The 13,720-nt window shown below is 42.3% G+C and overlaps 1 protein-coding gene across 2 annotated transcripts in view; it reads right to left on the reverse strand.

The window, feature by feature from the left end:
- ddr2l (discoidin domain receptor family, member 2, like) overlaps positions 1 to 13,413 on the reverse strand; it is a 43,426-nt gene extending 30,013 nt beyond the window's left edge. The window contains exon 1 of one of the 2 annotated variants that reach the window (XM_072387269.1): positions 13,072 to 13,413. The gene's annotated coding sequence lies outside the window, so the exon portion shown is untranslated. The remainder of the gene's footprint in view (positions 1 to 13,071) is intronic. The other variant, XM_072387270.1, reaches the window with a different exon arrangement.
- Positions 13,414 to 13,720: the final 307 nt, after the last annotated feature.

Below are 13,720 nucleotides of genomic sequence, written 5' to 3' on the forward strand. Positions count from 1 at the left end.
AACGGGTTTTCTTATCGAATTTGTGCTGCTTGAGCGTGAGAAACCAAATTCAGATGTGTGGAAGCATTCTGCACCACTTTTCTAAGTGTTTCCTCTGAAAAGTGCTTTATTACAGTGCAGAAACACTGAGAATCACCTGATGCATGCATCAGCGGTCCGTCTCTCTCAATGCATCATAAAAACCTCAGCTGCTAAGAGCATTTAGCTACGTGTCTCAGTCTCAGCACAGTTTACCGTCAGAGCGAAGAGACACGCAGGTCCCAAAATGTCCACATGCAGCAGAAAACTGGGTCAACGACCCACAGAAGACATTCTGGGCATAATGAGCAAGTTGTTCTTAAAAGACATGTTGAAGTAAATACATATCATAATGAGAGCAATGATGATCAGAGACTGGGTCTTCATTCTCAGTTGTTACCGCCATCTCTGTCAGCCCAGAGCTTCCAGGTGGATGTTCAGAGTAAAACGGCACGGTTTCAGCTTGGCTCTCATCTTAAATCTGCACATGTGCATCAGCAGAATATTAACTTGTGGGAGTAACCTTAGAGCAGGTGAGGAGTCTGAAGTGAAGCACAGCAGCGGCTGGTTTAAAAAGAGCTGCTGGCATCTGGAGAATGTGAGGCGCGCTTGATTTGACTTGCAGAGCTTCTGAGTGACGGGAAACACCAGGCTAAACGCAATCAAACGCACCCGACAGCGGGAGTGTGCGGGTTATTCAAACAGAGCGAGGACAGCTCGAAACAGGGAAACTCCTGATGTCCCAAAGCTGCTTTAATCACATGTCCGACAGTCACCTCATTTTATTTAGAGCTGAAGTGCGTGGAAAGCACACAGCAGAGGCTGGTCGAGTTCAAAGTGAAAACAGATTGAGTATCAGAACGTTTTCTTCCTCACTCTCCCATCAATCAAGTGATGACCTTTGCAACTGTCATGTGACTGAATGATGGAGGCCGCGTCCCCTGGGTCGCGGTCTTGGGTATAAATTAGCAAATAGTAGCTCCAACAAGAAACTGCACGTAATGCCCTGATGCATGACAGTATGCAGGGACAGATTTTCAGGATAATAAGTATTTTTGTTCCTTTACTTTGCTCATAAAGTCTTAAATACCTATTACTCATTCTGTTTCAATGCAGAACTTCTGGATTCTGCTGGTACTTTTACTTCACCTGTTGTGCCAGATGATTTATTATAAACACTCGAGGATCTAGGAAACCCTGTGTATAAAATACTTGGCAGCTAATTGAGTTAAGCATCTGTTGAGATGAAACAAACTTTTAGCAACTAGATTAAACAAGGGCTGCAAGCAGAGGCCAATTAATGAATAAGACCCACCATTGTTGACTTTTATTACACCTAAAAGCTGCCTGTAGCTGCCAGTACAGGACCAGTGTTGGCAGAATACGTGATTTATACAGCCTCTAATTAACTAGGAAAAAATGCTGTCAGGACTGAAAGAAAAGCTAAAAAACATCTTCTTTGAAAGGGAGATCTGGCCACGACAGAAGCAGCAAAGCTAACATAAGACGCAGATAGGCTGTAATCAACTTATGTGACAGACAAAAAAGTTCATGTCAAGTTTACATCAACATGTAAAATAACCGTGACCTTTCAAGGAAAACAACCATAAATTTAAGTTCAGAAATAGATGGACGGCTTCTGATTCATGTTCTTTCTACAGAACATTTCATGTCCAACAGGAAGATGCAGTTTTAACTTCTTAAAGTCTGGGCTACATTAAAACACTCAGCAGAATGTAATCCTAAAAGCTTGAATGAGGGCAACTGGACTTCTTAGATCTTAAAGATGTTTCACCTCTCATCAGAAAGGCTTCTTCAGTTCTAAACTAGGTCACATGTGTCACTGAACCCCGTGACCAACGTGCGTGTCGTTTAAGTCATTCTCACCTATAAATTGTCTATCTGTCTGAAAGACAGGGCTGGGCGATATGGGAAAAAGTCGGGTCCATAACTTTTAGCATCCACTTGAACCCCTTATTTTCCACTGTGCTCATTGGCTGCATGTCTTTAGCAGTACAATAAGCTGCTGCATTTGTAATATCACGGTGTCTGTTAGATTTTTTGTCACTTTCAGGTGTTTTAACTAGAGTTTGTCATTTCTTCCTACATCCAAAAACACTCCTTCAATGAATTTACCATCATATGTAAAATGTTACCATCATCACTTGACATCACTTGACTTAACTTGTATTTGAGGAAGCTGTGCACAACAAATGTTACAGATGCAATATATATATATATATAGATTATGGTGTCATCAGCAAAAAGGTGCGTTTTGCTTCTACTTTCAGTCTGAAGTCATTTGTGAGAATGATAAATAGAATGGGTCCCGACATGGAAACTTGGGGAATGCCTTCAGCTATTTTTAAAAAAGTCAGTTTGTGGCTCTGCATATTTACTGTGTTTGAACGATGAGGTAATCTCTAAAAGTGCAGCACAATGTTTGTTTAAATCAATCAAACCAATGAGATCATTTGTTACAGCCATACCAGTATTTATAGGACTGTGGCCAGACCTAAAACCAGACTCAAAATCCCCTAAAATATCACCAATTAAAAACTTTAGAAGTCAGACAGTAGTTGTTCAACTCTGAGGGGTCTCAGCCTTTAAAAGAAAGACATGAACTGACAGGAGTTTTCTGGTCAATAACTTTCAGAGCTTTGCAAAACTGAGCAAACAATTCTTCGAATATACGGATGTGGAGATGGTACCAGCAAACAGGTACCTGGGTGTCACACTGGACAATAAACTAGACTGGTCCACTAACACGGAGGCCATCTATAAGAAGGGCTGGCTTTACTTCCTGAGGAGGCTCAGGTCCTTTAACGTCTGCAACAAGATGCTGCAGAAGTTTTATCTGTTGTGGCGAGGACCATCTTCTTTGCAGTGGTGTCCTGGGGTGTGGGCATCAAGGAAAAGGACGGCAACAGGCTGAACAAACTGATCAGCAAAGCAGAGTCTGCTGTTGGCTCTAAGCTTGTCACCCTGGAGGAGGACAGGATGCTGGCAAAACTGCTGCCAATCATGGACAATCCCTAACATCCCCTCCACAAAACACTGGAGAAAAGAAAGAGCAGCTTCAGCAACAGACTCATTCCACCCCGCTGCTCTAAGGGACGATACAGGAAATCATTCCTCCCAACCACATCTATCTATCTATCTATCTATCTATCTATCTATCTATCTATCTATCTATCTATCCATCCATCTATCTACACACCCAGCCTGAAGAAAGGCTTTCTCACACTGACTGGTCACTGCAGCTAAACCATCCAAAAATATGTTCAGAGAGGCTTAAAAAGATCCACAAATCTCACAATGACTTCATAAAGATATCCTTCAGAAGAAATCAGTGGTGGAAGAAGTAAATTAAAATTCTTGCATAAAAAAAATCCTAAGTAGGTTATTCTAGCGGAGCCCAAAGTAAAATGCTGAACCTGTAAGTGAGTAAAATATGGGCACTCTAAATAAAACTGGCTGTTATTCTATTTCACTCACATGTTGTTTTTAGTGGATTCGGTGCAGCTCTTTTGGATTTCACAATGAGACTTTAAATCTTTCCAGTAACTCCTCTGACGTCAAAGTGTCACTCAAGACTCTGCTGCTTTGCTCTCTAGAATTTCTTTAAACACACACACAAATGCCAACGTGCCCCTGGGGCCATTTTAAAACATACTCGTGAGTATATATCCAGCTTTGTGCACATGCATGCGTCTACATGCTAACACAAAGACAGATACAGGTATGCAGGGTATCATAATTCTGTCAGCAGTGGGTGGAGGGAGCAGAGGCCCAGTGAGGTCTACTTATCTCCAAACAGACTGAGGCTGAGCGACTCTACAGGAACATTTGTTTATGACATTAAACAGCATTGTTTGAGCTCTGTTGCGTTTCATGTTGTGCCACCGACTCATTTGATTCCAAACAACTAATTTCTACAGCTCACAGATAAGAGTTTGCAGACAAGAAACATGCATGGGCCTAAAAAATGATGGTCCTGATTATGAAGCTGGCTGACTGCCAAATTGAGGACCTAAAGCAACATTTTTGATTTATTTCATCCACTAATCACCATAAATTCAACAAGTTAATGTCATGTTCACTTACAGTACTCTGCTAAAGTCCTGATTCACCCGCATTTTTCAATATTTTCCCTCCAAGCAGCCAGACTTTCCTGTAATCTTTTAAAGTGGTTTTGAGCAATATTTCTCCAGCTTTCTGAGGGTCTTTCAAAGTTTTTCTTTGCACATTTTCTGCTTTTTCACTCATTTTCAGTCCTTGTACCTGATGTGTTTTTTCTTTGTTAAGTCACTGAACTCTGACCTATGAATCATTCAAGCAGAAAAAAGGCTCCAAACTCAAGGGATGAACCAGTGTTGTGTCGACACAGAACAGACAACTTAGCAAAGAACCAATCTTAAATTGGATCTTTAAGCACTTTGTTACCAGCAGCCTGTCACAAAGACACATCATTTGTTCCCATTTCTTTAGTTGCATCTATGAAAAACAGCAAAGATAACACAGTTTGACAGACAGAAAATAGGATTTCTGCAGCAACAAGGTGATTCCCAAAGAGCTATTAGCTGAAAACTTGGCATATCTCAGCATGGTGTGCAGTGTGTCCTTAAAACATTTGAGGAAACTGGACAAGTGGAGGACAAAAGAAGAAGTGTCAGGCCTAAAAAACTCCAGCAGATGAACAGGATCTGAAAGTGATGTCCTTAAGAAAGAGGAAAAAATCCAGCTGTGACCTGACAGGACCTGAGAGATGCATCTGGACCTTCAGCTGATCCATCTACTGTTGGCCCAAGCCTCATCAGAAATGGTCTCCATGGAAGGGTGGCTGTCAAGAAGCCATTCTTAAGGAAGGGAAACAGGGAGAAAAGGCTGAGCTGTGCCAAATGACACAAGAAGTGGACTGAAAATCAGTGGCAACAGGTCTTATGGAGGGATGAATCCTCCCCAGAGCCCGGACCTCAACATTATTGAAGCAGTGTGGGATCATCTGACAGAGAACGGAACAAAAGGCAGCCCACATCCAAAGAAGAGCTTTGGGATGTCCTTCAAGAAGCCTGGAGAACTATTCCTGAAGACTCCTTAAAGAAATGACAGAAAGCTCGTCTCAGAGGGTTCAGGCTGTGTTGGAGGATAAAGGAGCTCAGACCAGAGATTCACTTTAAAGCTGCTTAGAACTGAACAAACTGTTTTTAACTCATATCCCATTTATGTTTGCAGATGTTTCTGTTAATCACTGCACCTGTTTCCTGTTTTTCTGAAAATATAAAAAGAAAAGAGGGGTTGCTCAAGACTTTTGCGCAGTACGGTACTTCCCCTCTACCTATGAGACTTTGCATAGTTTTACTGGTTTTACCAGGAAGAATGGACAAAAAAGAGGTTTCTTACATGTGAAATTAACAAAACCTTTTCTAAGTCACATCATCGGTCCTGACCCGGCCTGCCAGTGGCCTCTAACCTGAACTCTTTTCCATGGTTGAGGTTTAAATAAGTGCTAAGCTTCACAAAAACAACAACAGTGATTCAGTTTATGGTAATTACTGCACAAAAACAAGTTAATGCAAGAGAGGAGATATGTCCAACATGCTGAAGCATTTCTGGCAGCATCTGTGATGAGTCATTTAACCCCATCAGAATCAGCTGATCCAAAGCTTTCATGGGGTTTGGGGTAAAGGGTCTTTCATTACTGAACTTTAAATCAAAGTTAATAGCTGAATACCAGCTTTTCATGTGTGTTTATATCAGGAGAAAACACATTGATTAACGAACCAATCTGGAATTATGTGAAGGTATTATTTATTATGGATCAGCCCAGGGTTAAAACAAAGTCAATTCAATGGAAATCAACTATTTTTTCTCCCTTAACGTCACTGTGTAATTGAATTTATTGTGTTTTTCTAGTGTTGCTGTCCCAGATGTCTTTGAAGGAGCCCCACGGAAACATCTGCAATCCTTGCATGACAAACGTGACAAAACATTCAAAAGCTTACTTTAGAGTGTCGTTTTCAAGAAAAAATATTGGCCAACTCTTTGGTTGAAGATGTTGCTGTCACCCTTATAAGGAGCTACAACCTGCTGTAAAAGAATCTCTGAAACATGGAATCCATGCAGCAAGACTTTTGACCGTCCAGGCTTCAGGAGCTGGAAAGTAACAAGCAAAAAGAGACAATTCAAGACATTTACAAAGCTCTGATATGTGCCTATCAGCTGTGATGAAGACAAATGAACCATTAGAAGGTGATGCTTCACCCAGAACCTTTATCTCACAGATGGTTTCTGTCTGTATGCTCTGCAGCAGCAGCCATGTTCAGCATTCTTCCTCTCCAACCTCACCAACCTCAAACAGATCCACTCTAACAGATCCTCCATGCGGTTTCTTAATGGTTTAATGAGGCGCTGGCCGCAGCTCGGCTGATGGAAACTCGACACAGTCGTTTATTTACGACCATCTGTAATCTGCTCCTTCCCCTCCAACCACAGCTTTTATCTGCACACACTTATCCTGGAGACATTTTAACTGTTTCCTGTGAGGGCTGAAGTGGTGTTTATATTAAAAAAGTATCGCCAGAGCTTCCCAAATCACTAATACTCGATAAGAGGGTCATGGACTTTATGTGGTGGCTTAATGACCTGAGGATAAATATTTATCTGAACTTCCCAAGGATTTTATTGGAAGGATGCACTTAAATATCTTCCTGTATGTATCCTGCAAATGTGCATGAAATCGTTCCATGTTTGGCTAAAAACTCACAGACAGAAATAATTAATTGGCTCCAGGTTGAACTGGATCAATTTTAAAGGAGATCTGGATCTAATAGTACACATACTGTAGATATCAGGATGAGTCTTTTATTGGGAAGCCAAAGACAGTCTGATGTCATCCTGTTAACTTTCAAAGTCAGTGTCATCGAGTACAGCGGCCACAGCATCCTATATGATTAAAACAGACTTCTCCTGCTTTCCATCTACACAGCGATGGCATACTTCAACGTGCCGAAGGTCACAGGCATCACGAATGAGCCAGACCCAGATCAAACGTTTTTATTCTGCTTATTCACCGGAACACGAAGCCAATGGCTCGACAGTTTGTGGATTTTATGTAAGCCGGTGGGACGATAGGAAGGTTCCATAAAGGAGGTGCATCACGACAAAAACTAACATTTTTACACTTAATGTAACTCAGTTTGGTTCTAAATGACAAGGAAACTGAATCTTTTGAATGAAAAAGGTTTTCTGTTACACGTATACAACCAAAAGGTGCCTCGTCTGTTATCTATAAGGGTATCGTGCATATTTGTCTTATGACTATGAGCTGAAAAGGGGTAATGCTTCCAAATATTTATGGAGCAAATGATGTATATATCCAAAAGAAGTAATTGTTAAGATGTACTTTAAAGAAAATTGTACATTTAATTTAAAAAACATCAACAGTTTCTGGACTTCTTTCAGGTAAAAAGACTCCTTTGTGTACAGAGACGTTAGTCTGAACAAATGAAATGCAGTAAGTGCTGACTGCATGACTTTCCCTGAGGACAAAAGCAGATGTTTGATCAGGCTTATACTTCCTGCAACAGATCGCTGTTTCAAGACTCTTCCTGCACACAATCACTGCACTTTTCTGCTTCCCTCACACTTGTAACCCCTTACTTTTCTCCTGCTGTCCCTTCTGCAGATGTTTAGGATCAGCTCTATGCATGACAAAAGGCATGTTGCAAAAGACGTGTGTGCAGTTACGACTCATTTTATGAGTCAGGTGACATGAATGCTGCGCTGCAGAAAACTATAGCCTTAAGATACAATCTCAAATGGTCTCCATGGAAGGGTGGCTGTCAAGAAGCCGTTCTTAAGGAAGGGAAACAGGGAGAAAAGGCTGAGCTGTGCCAAATGACACAAGAAGTGGACTGAAAATCAGTGGCAACAGGTCTTATGGAGGGATGAATCCTCCCCAGAGCCTGGACCTCAACATTATTGAAGCAGTGTGGGATCATCTGACAGAGAACGGAACAAAAGGCAGCCCACATCCAAAGAAGAGCTTTGGGATGTCCTTCAAGAAGCCTGGAGAACTATTCCTGAAGACTCCTTAAAGAAATGACAGAAAGCTGGTCTCAGAGGGTTCAGGCTGTGTTGGAGGATAAAGGAGCTCAGACCAGATATTCACTTTAAAGCTGCTTAAAACTGTACAAACTCTGTTTTTACCTCATATACTGTATTTATATTCATGTTTGACCATGTTTCAGTAAATCACTGCATGTATTTACTCTTTTCCTGGGAAAATGGAAAGAAATGAGGGGCGGTTCAGGACTTTTGCACAGTGCTGAATACACTAATGTGTTCTTTGGAATCTAACCTTAATCACACAAGTGTTTTGTAATAAGATGAATCATTTCTGTATCCTGTATGTCAAATGTGGGGACAAAATGTGTCATTTTTAAGTACTTTCTAAGTACCGAATGTATTTGTCAGTTGAGTAACCAATCACACAACAAACCCAACGACCCATTTTAGAGAAAAAAGCAAAGTATCACTCCAGAAGTACAGGAATTTTCTTTCTCAAGACAGCAAATGGGGGCAAATCTGCAGTAATTCACCTCAGCTGTGGTTAGATGGTCAAAGACAAACAGAAATACAAGTTCTCAGAAGAACAACAGACATCATGTGATCTTGTGAGAAATATAAACCGGACAGCAGCAGCAGGAGGGTTTTGGGCCTGGAAGCACACTGCCTGTTCCTGTACACTTTGAGGTAAAATGCAGGGTGAAGACAGCCTGAAAGCCAGAGATGGGTGGCAGCATTGAGACGACATGACTTCCACTGCTTTGTTTGGTGAGGGAACAGAGCTCTCACAGTCTGAGCCAAACCGAGCTGCTGCTGTTGTGAAATCACTCAGAAACTCACTGGAGCTCCAGGCTGCTCTCGCAGCCTGTTCCAGGAACAATAAATCAGATTTTTATCAAATCCCATCACAAACATGAAGCTGTTTGAATGTACCTGCCGGGGCGGGCGGTCATCACTCACTCTTCTGTTTTGGGGACAGTCGTCTTCCCCGTTTGAGTCTCAGACAACGCTTTGTGGTCACCCATCAGGTATTTTTCCAGGACAGCACCTAATCTGCACTCACCGACACCATTTCTGAGCTCTAAGTATCCTCTGCGTCTGACTATCAGTTCCCTGTGATATAAAACAGCACTTTTCTTACAGCTGGAACCTGAAACTGTTTCACATTCTTCAATGTAATTTCAACAATTAGCCACTTATCATGATTAGAGTTGATTTATTTTCCAGGGTTTCAGGACTTCTTTAAATGTGGGATTAATCTAAATCAGTACATTTATGTGGACATAGTGTCTATCTATAAAACAGGTTAATAAGCCGAGTTCTTCTGGGACTCTGGATGAAATATAAATGTAAAAAAAAAAGACTCATAAACCAATATTTGGTTTTAAAAAGTTGGGTCCTGTTCATCAGTAGGGAACATTATTGTGAAGCTGTTGTGCAGTTTTTGCTGATCCTCTGTCCGTCTCTACCCTTGAGAGACTCTGCCTCTCTAAGGTGCAACACGTTTAGCACTGAGGTGATACTGGAAGCGTTTCACACAAACACGCTCTGATCCAAGCTGCCGTCGGGCAGCCAAGCAATGCAGCCTCGCCTTCTGCCACTGACCACCAAACTTTCTTCACTCAGTGCATCCTGTGAGTCTTCTTGGCGGCTGGCAAACACTTTAGGTGCAGTACCACCACCTCCCGGGCTGGAGTGTGTGCATCAGTGCTACCAGCGTGCCAGAAATTAGGGAGCTGAGAAAGGTGTGATTTAAAGGGAACGAACCAGACACTATTCCCACCCTGGAGGAGGACTACAGATACCTGGTTACCCGCCATAAAGCGTCGAAACACACGACGTCTTGATGGGACAATTTTATTTTTACTTCCTTGTTTTCCGCTGTTTACTTTAATGTGAACTCTGATAGGTTTAGGCATCACAACTGCTTGGTTAGCTTTAGAAAAAGAAAGCTGTAAGGCTTGATGTTCACAGGAAAAGCTTTGATGAATAGTTTGAATCAAAGAAATTTAACCTGGAAACTGTACATAGCTGCTACAAAATGAGCTGTAGAATCATAAGAATCATTTCAGAATCGATTTGCTAACATTCACATTTAGTTTAATGTGCGATGGACGGAAATAAAGCCCGAGGATGAAGAAGACAGCTTCCCTTCAGAGGAGTTTGTATTTAGATGTTTGAAACTCTGCTGTCAGCTTGTGCCTGTAAAGAGCTGACTGAGCTCTGAGCATGAAAATAACCCAAACATGATCCCCCACAGACCCCAGTGCATGTCAAAAGGTCAACAACGCTCACACACACTCACACACACGCTCATGATAACTCTGCAGACTCATCTGAAGAAGAGCACATCACCAATCCAGACTCATCGAAATCCTGCTCCCTGATTGGCTGCAGGCGTCGGCCGTGTGTCTGTCATATGTGTTCACCTCAAACACAGGTCACATTGTCAGTTAACTCATGGCTCATGATACAGTAAACTGAGTTATGGGTAACCTTAGCGACACCACCAATGTTTCCAGCCACGCTAACAGTTAATTGTGTTAAACACTTTAAAACTGGGAGGAGGGTTGAAATACACAAACTTCAGTTCCTTTGGAAGGAAATATTCAGTGAAGGTCACAAAACGCAGTTAAGATCATTAACCAACTTGAGTTAATGATGAACACACGGAAGGTTTCTGTTACTGCAGTATTTCCAGCATTAGCAGCGTCTCGTGTGGAAAAGCCTCTTGGTCCTGCTTGATAAGACGTTTTATTGACACCTGATCCACAGATTGTTCTTTCCAAAGGGAGCACAGCACGACTCCTGCACTGTTCCAGCTGACGTAAACGTGAAGCTGATATGTGTTATCACTAAAAGCACAGAGTCATTAGGTGATAATCTGCAAATGGGCCATGTTTGGATCCATCCTGTAACGGGCTCCTTTGATGTCAGAGCACAGAAAGTCTCCCAAAGCCACCGGCTGATTACAGCACATCCAGAACTTTCTCCTGAACAATCTGTTTTATTCCCGCAGATGTGAGTTTAAGCTGTTAGTTAGCAGCTGAACATCGAATGTCTGTTCTTCACGTGTCAGTGATGAAAAACAGGGACATTCAGCACAACTCACTTCTCAACAGGAGAAGCTAAAACCCATCAGTTATATGTCCTAAACTATTAATCACTCACTGAGCCACGGCTTTCAGCTGCTGCTGCTTTACTGTGGAATATAGCAGCCTGAATAAATAAAGTTATGTGAAGAAACTCTTACTTTCAGTTCTCAGGCACCACCAATCAGAATGTAAGAAAACCGTGTCATTATTTATTAAACAAAAAACTAAGTGAACCCTCACGGTTTCCATAGGAACTAAGAGGGTAAGTAGCAGCCAGGAGCTGCTGATCAATGCACTGATTAGTTGATCACCAGTGAGTGTGAACAAAGTTCTGTGAGTTTGCTGCTCTGCAGCATTCAGGTGTGTGTTAACACGAAGGGTTATAAGGCCATTTCCAAACTATCTGGAGTCCATCATTCTACAGAGAGAAAGATTATTCACAAGTGGAAAACATTCAGGACAGCTGTCAATCTTCCCAGGAGTGGACGTCCCAGCAAGTTCACCCCAAGGTGAAGAAGCCCAGAGCTACATCTCAGACTCTACAGGCCTCAGTTAGCATGTTAAAGGTTAAAGGTCATGACAGCACAGTTAGAAAAAGTCTGAACAAGGATGGCTTGTTTGGAAGGGCTGCAGGAGAAAGCCTCTTCTCTCTAAAAAGAACATGGCAGCACAGCTTAGGTTTGCAAAGCTGCATCTGAACAAAGCTCAAGACTTCTGGAACAATGTCCTTTGGACAGACCAGAGCAAAGTGGAGATGTTTGGTCCTAATGCACAGCAGCACGTTTGGAGGAAACCAAACACAGCATATCAGCACAAACACCTCATACCAGCTGTCAAGCACGGTGGTGGAGGGCTAATGATCTGGGCTGGTTCTGCAGCCACAGGACCTGGGCACCTTGCAGTCATTGAGTCCACCATGAACTCCTCTGGATACCAAAGTATTCTAGAGTTAGATGTGAGGCCATCTGTCCCACAGCTAAAGCTGGGCTGAAACTGGCTCATCAACAGGACAAAGATCCCAAACACAGCAGCAGATCTACAGCAGAATGTGGGAAAAAGAAAAGAATCAAGGTGTTGCAATGGTCCAGTCAGAGTCCAGACCTCAGCCTGACTGAGATGCTGTGGTGGGACCTTAAGAGAGCTGTGCAGAAACCAATGCTGCAAACCTCAATGAGCTGAAGCAACGCTGAAATAAGAGTTCCTCCAGAACCATGAGAGAGACTGATAACGTCCCACAGAAAACCATTACTGCAGCTCACTGCTGTTGGATCAGAGGGTTCACTTAGTTTTTTTACACACTGCTTCTGTGTTTTGTCTCAGTTTTTGTTCTGCTGAGGACCAGATGATGTTTCTTTTCATGTCCTGAAACATTAAGCCTCAGAGCTGAGACAGGGTGCATTTTCCTTTTTACACGACTGTGTTCTTTGGTATATTTTTCAAATGCACTGCAGTTAATAAAAAGCTGTAAAAGGAATGAATAAAGGGAAGTCAGTGAAACTGAGGACATCCAGAGGCAGGAGGATCAGTACAAAGTGCTGGTCAGTGAGGCCTGTTAGCAGGTTAATGCCTCTTATATAACAACACTTCACAGACTTTCCACATGGACACTGTCAGTATTCTCTAACACTCCAACTGGAACTGCCTCTGCTCACAAACTACAATTTTCTTTGAACATTTCCTGTGCTCTCATGTTGCATTTCAGGATTTTCTTTTGTTTTTGTAGAAAAAAAGCTGCATATTAACGGCTGTTGTTTAATCTGAGCAACAAAGCAGACATGTCAGCAGACTCATCCCTGCAGGCCTCAGTCTGCTGCTCTGTTGTCATGTAGAGTTTCCAGCAGTCCGGACCCCGGCCCAATCTGAGCCACACGAAGCGGCAGCTGCTTACCTGTCCGCAGCTTCCTTCCGGATCCACAACAGCAGCGAGTCTCTCCCCGGTTCGATCCGTTTTTCTCGGCGTTCGGTCCGGCAGCTCGTGAGTTTGTAGTCGGAAACAGGCGGACAGAAGGAGAAACTCACAGGATCATGGTGGAAAAAACTAACGGTCACTTTATCTCCCGGATGGTTTCTTATTCTTCGGTTTGACCTTTTCCAGTCTTCTTCTGACTCTGTTTTATCGCTAAAAGAGTAAAGGAAGAAGATGTCCACACTCCAAAGACAGAGGGATAAAAAAAGTTTCTGTGTATTTACATCACATCCCGTTTCCGAAGAGGAGGAGGAGGACGGGGAGGAGGAGGAGGAGAAAGGCAACATGAGCCCCCTGAGTATCTGACATCTGAGAACTTAGAGGAAACCCTACGAAGGGCCCTACGAAGGGCAGAGGGGACGTTTCCACCGCCTCACTGTCAAGTTTAATGTTTTATTTTAGTTTACAATGTTTTTTTAAATGTTTGCACATATTCATTAAAGTATACAGTAAATTAACTCATAAAACAAAGATATTTCAGATGTGAAATGAAGAAATTACATTGAGAAACACTTCTCTTAGACAAGTTTTCTGTCATTTCTTCAGAAATAGTTCTTGATGTGTCTTTGTG

This window comes from Leuresthes tenuis, unplaced genomic scaffold (assembly GCF_036924035.1).
Source record: "Leuresthes tenuis unplaced genomic scaffold, fLeuTen1.0.hap1 SCAF_6, whole genome shotgun sequence".
Classification (NCBI taxonomy): domain Eukaryota; kingdom Metazoa; phylum Chordata; class Actinopteri; order Atheriniformes; family Atherinopsidae; genus Leuresthes; species Leuresthes tenuis.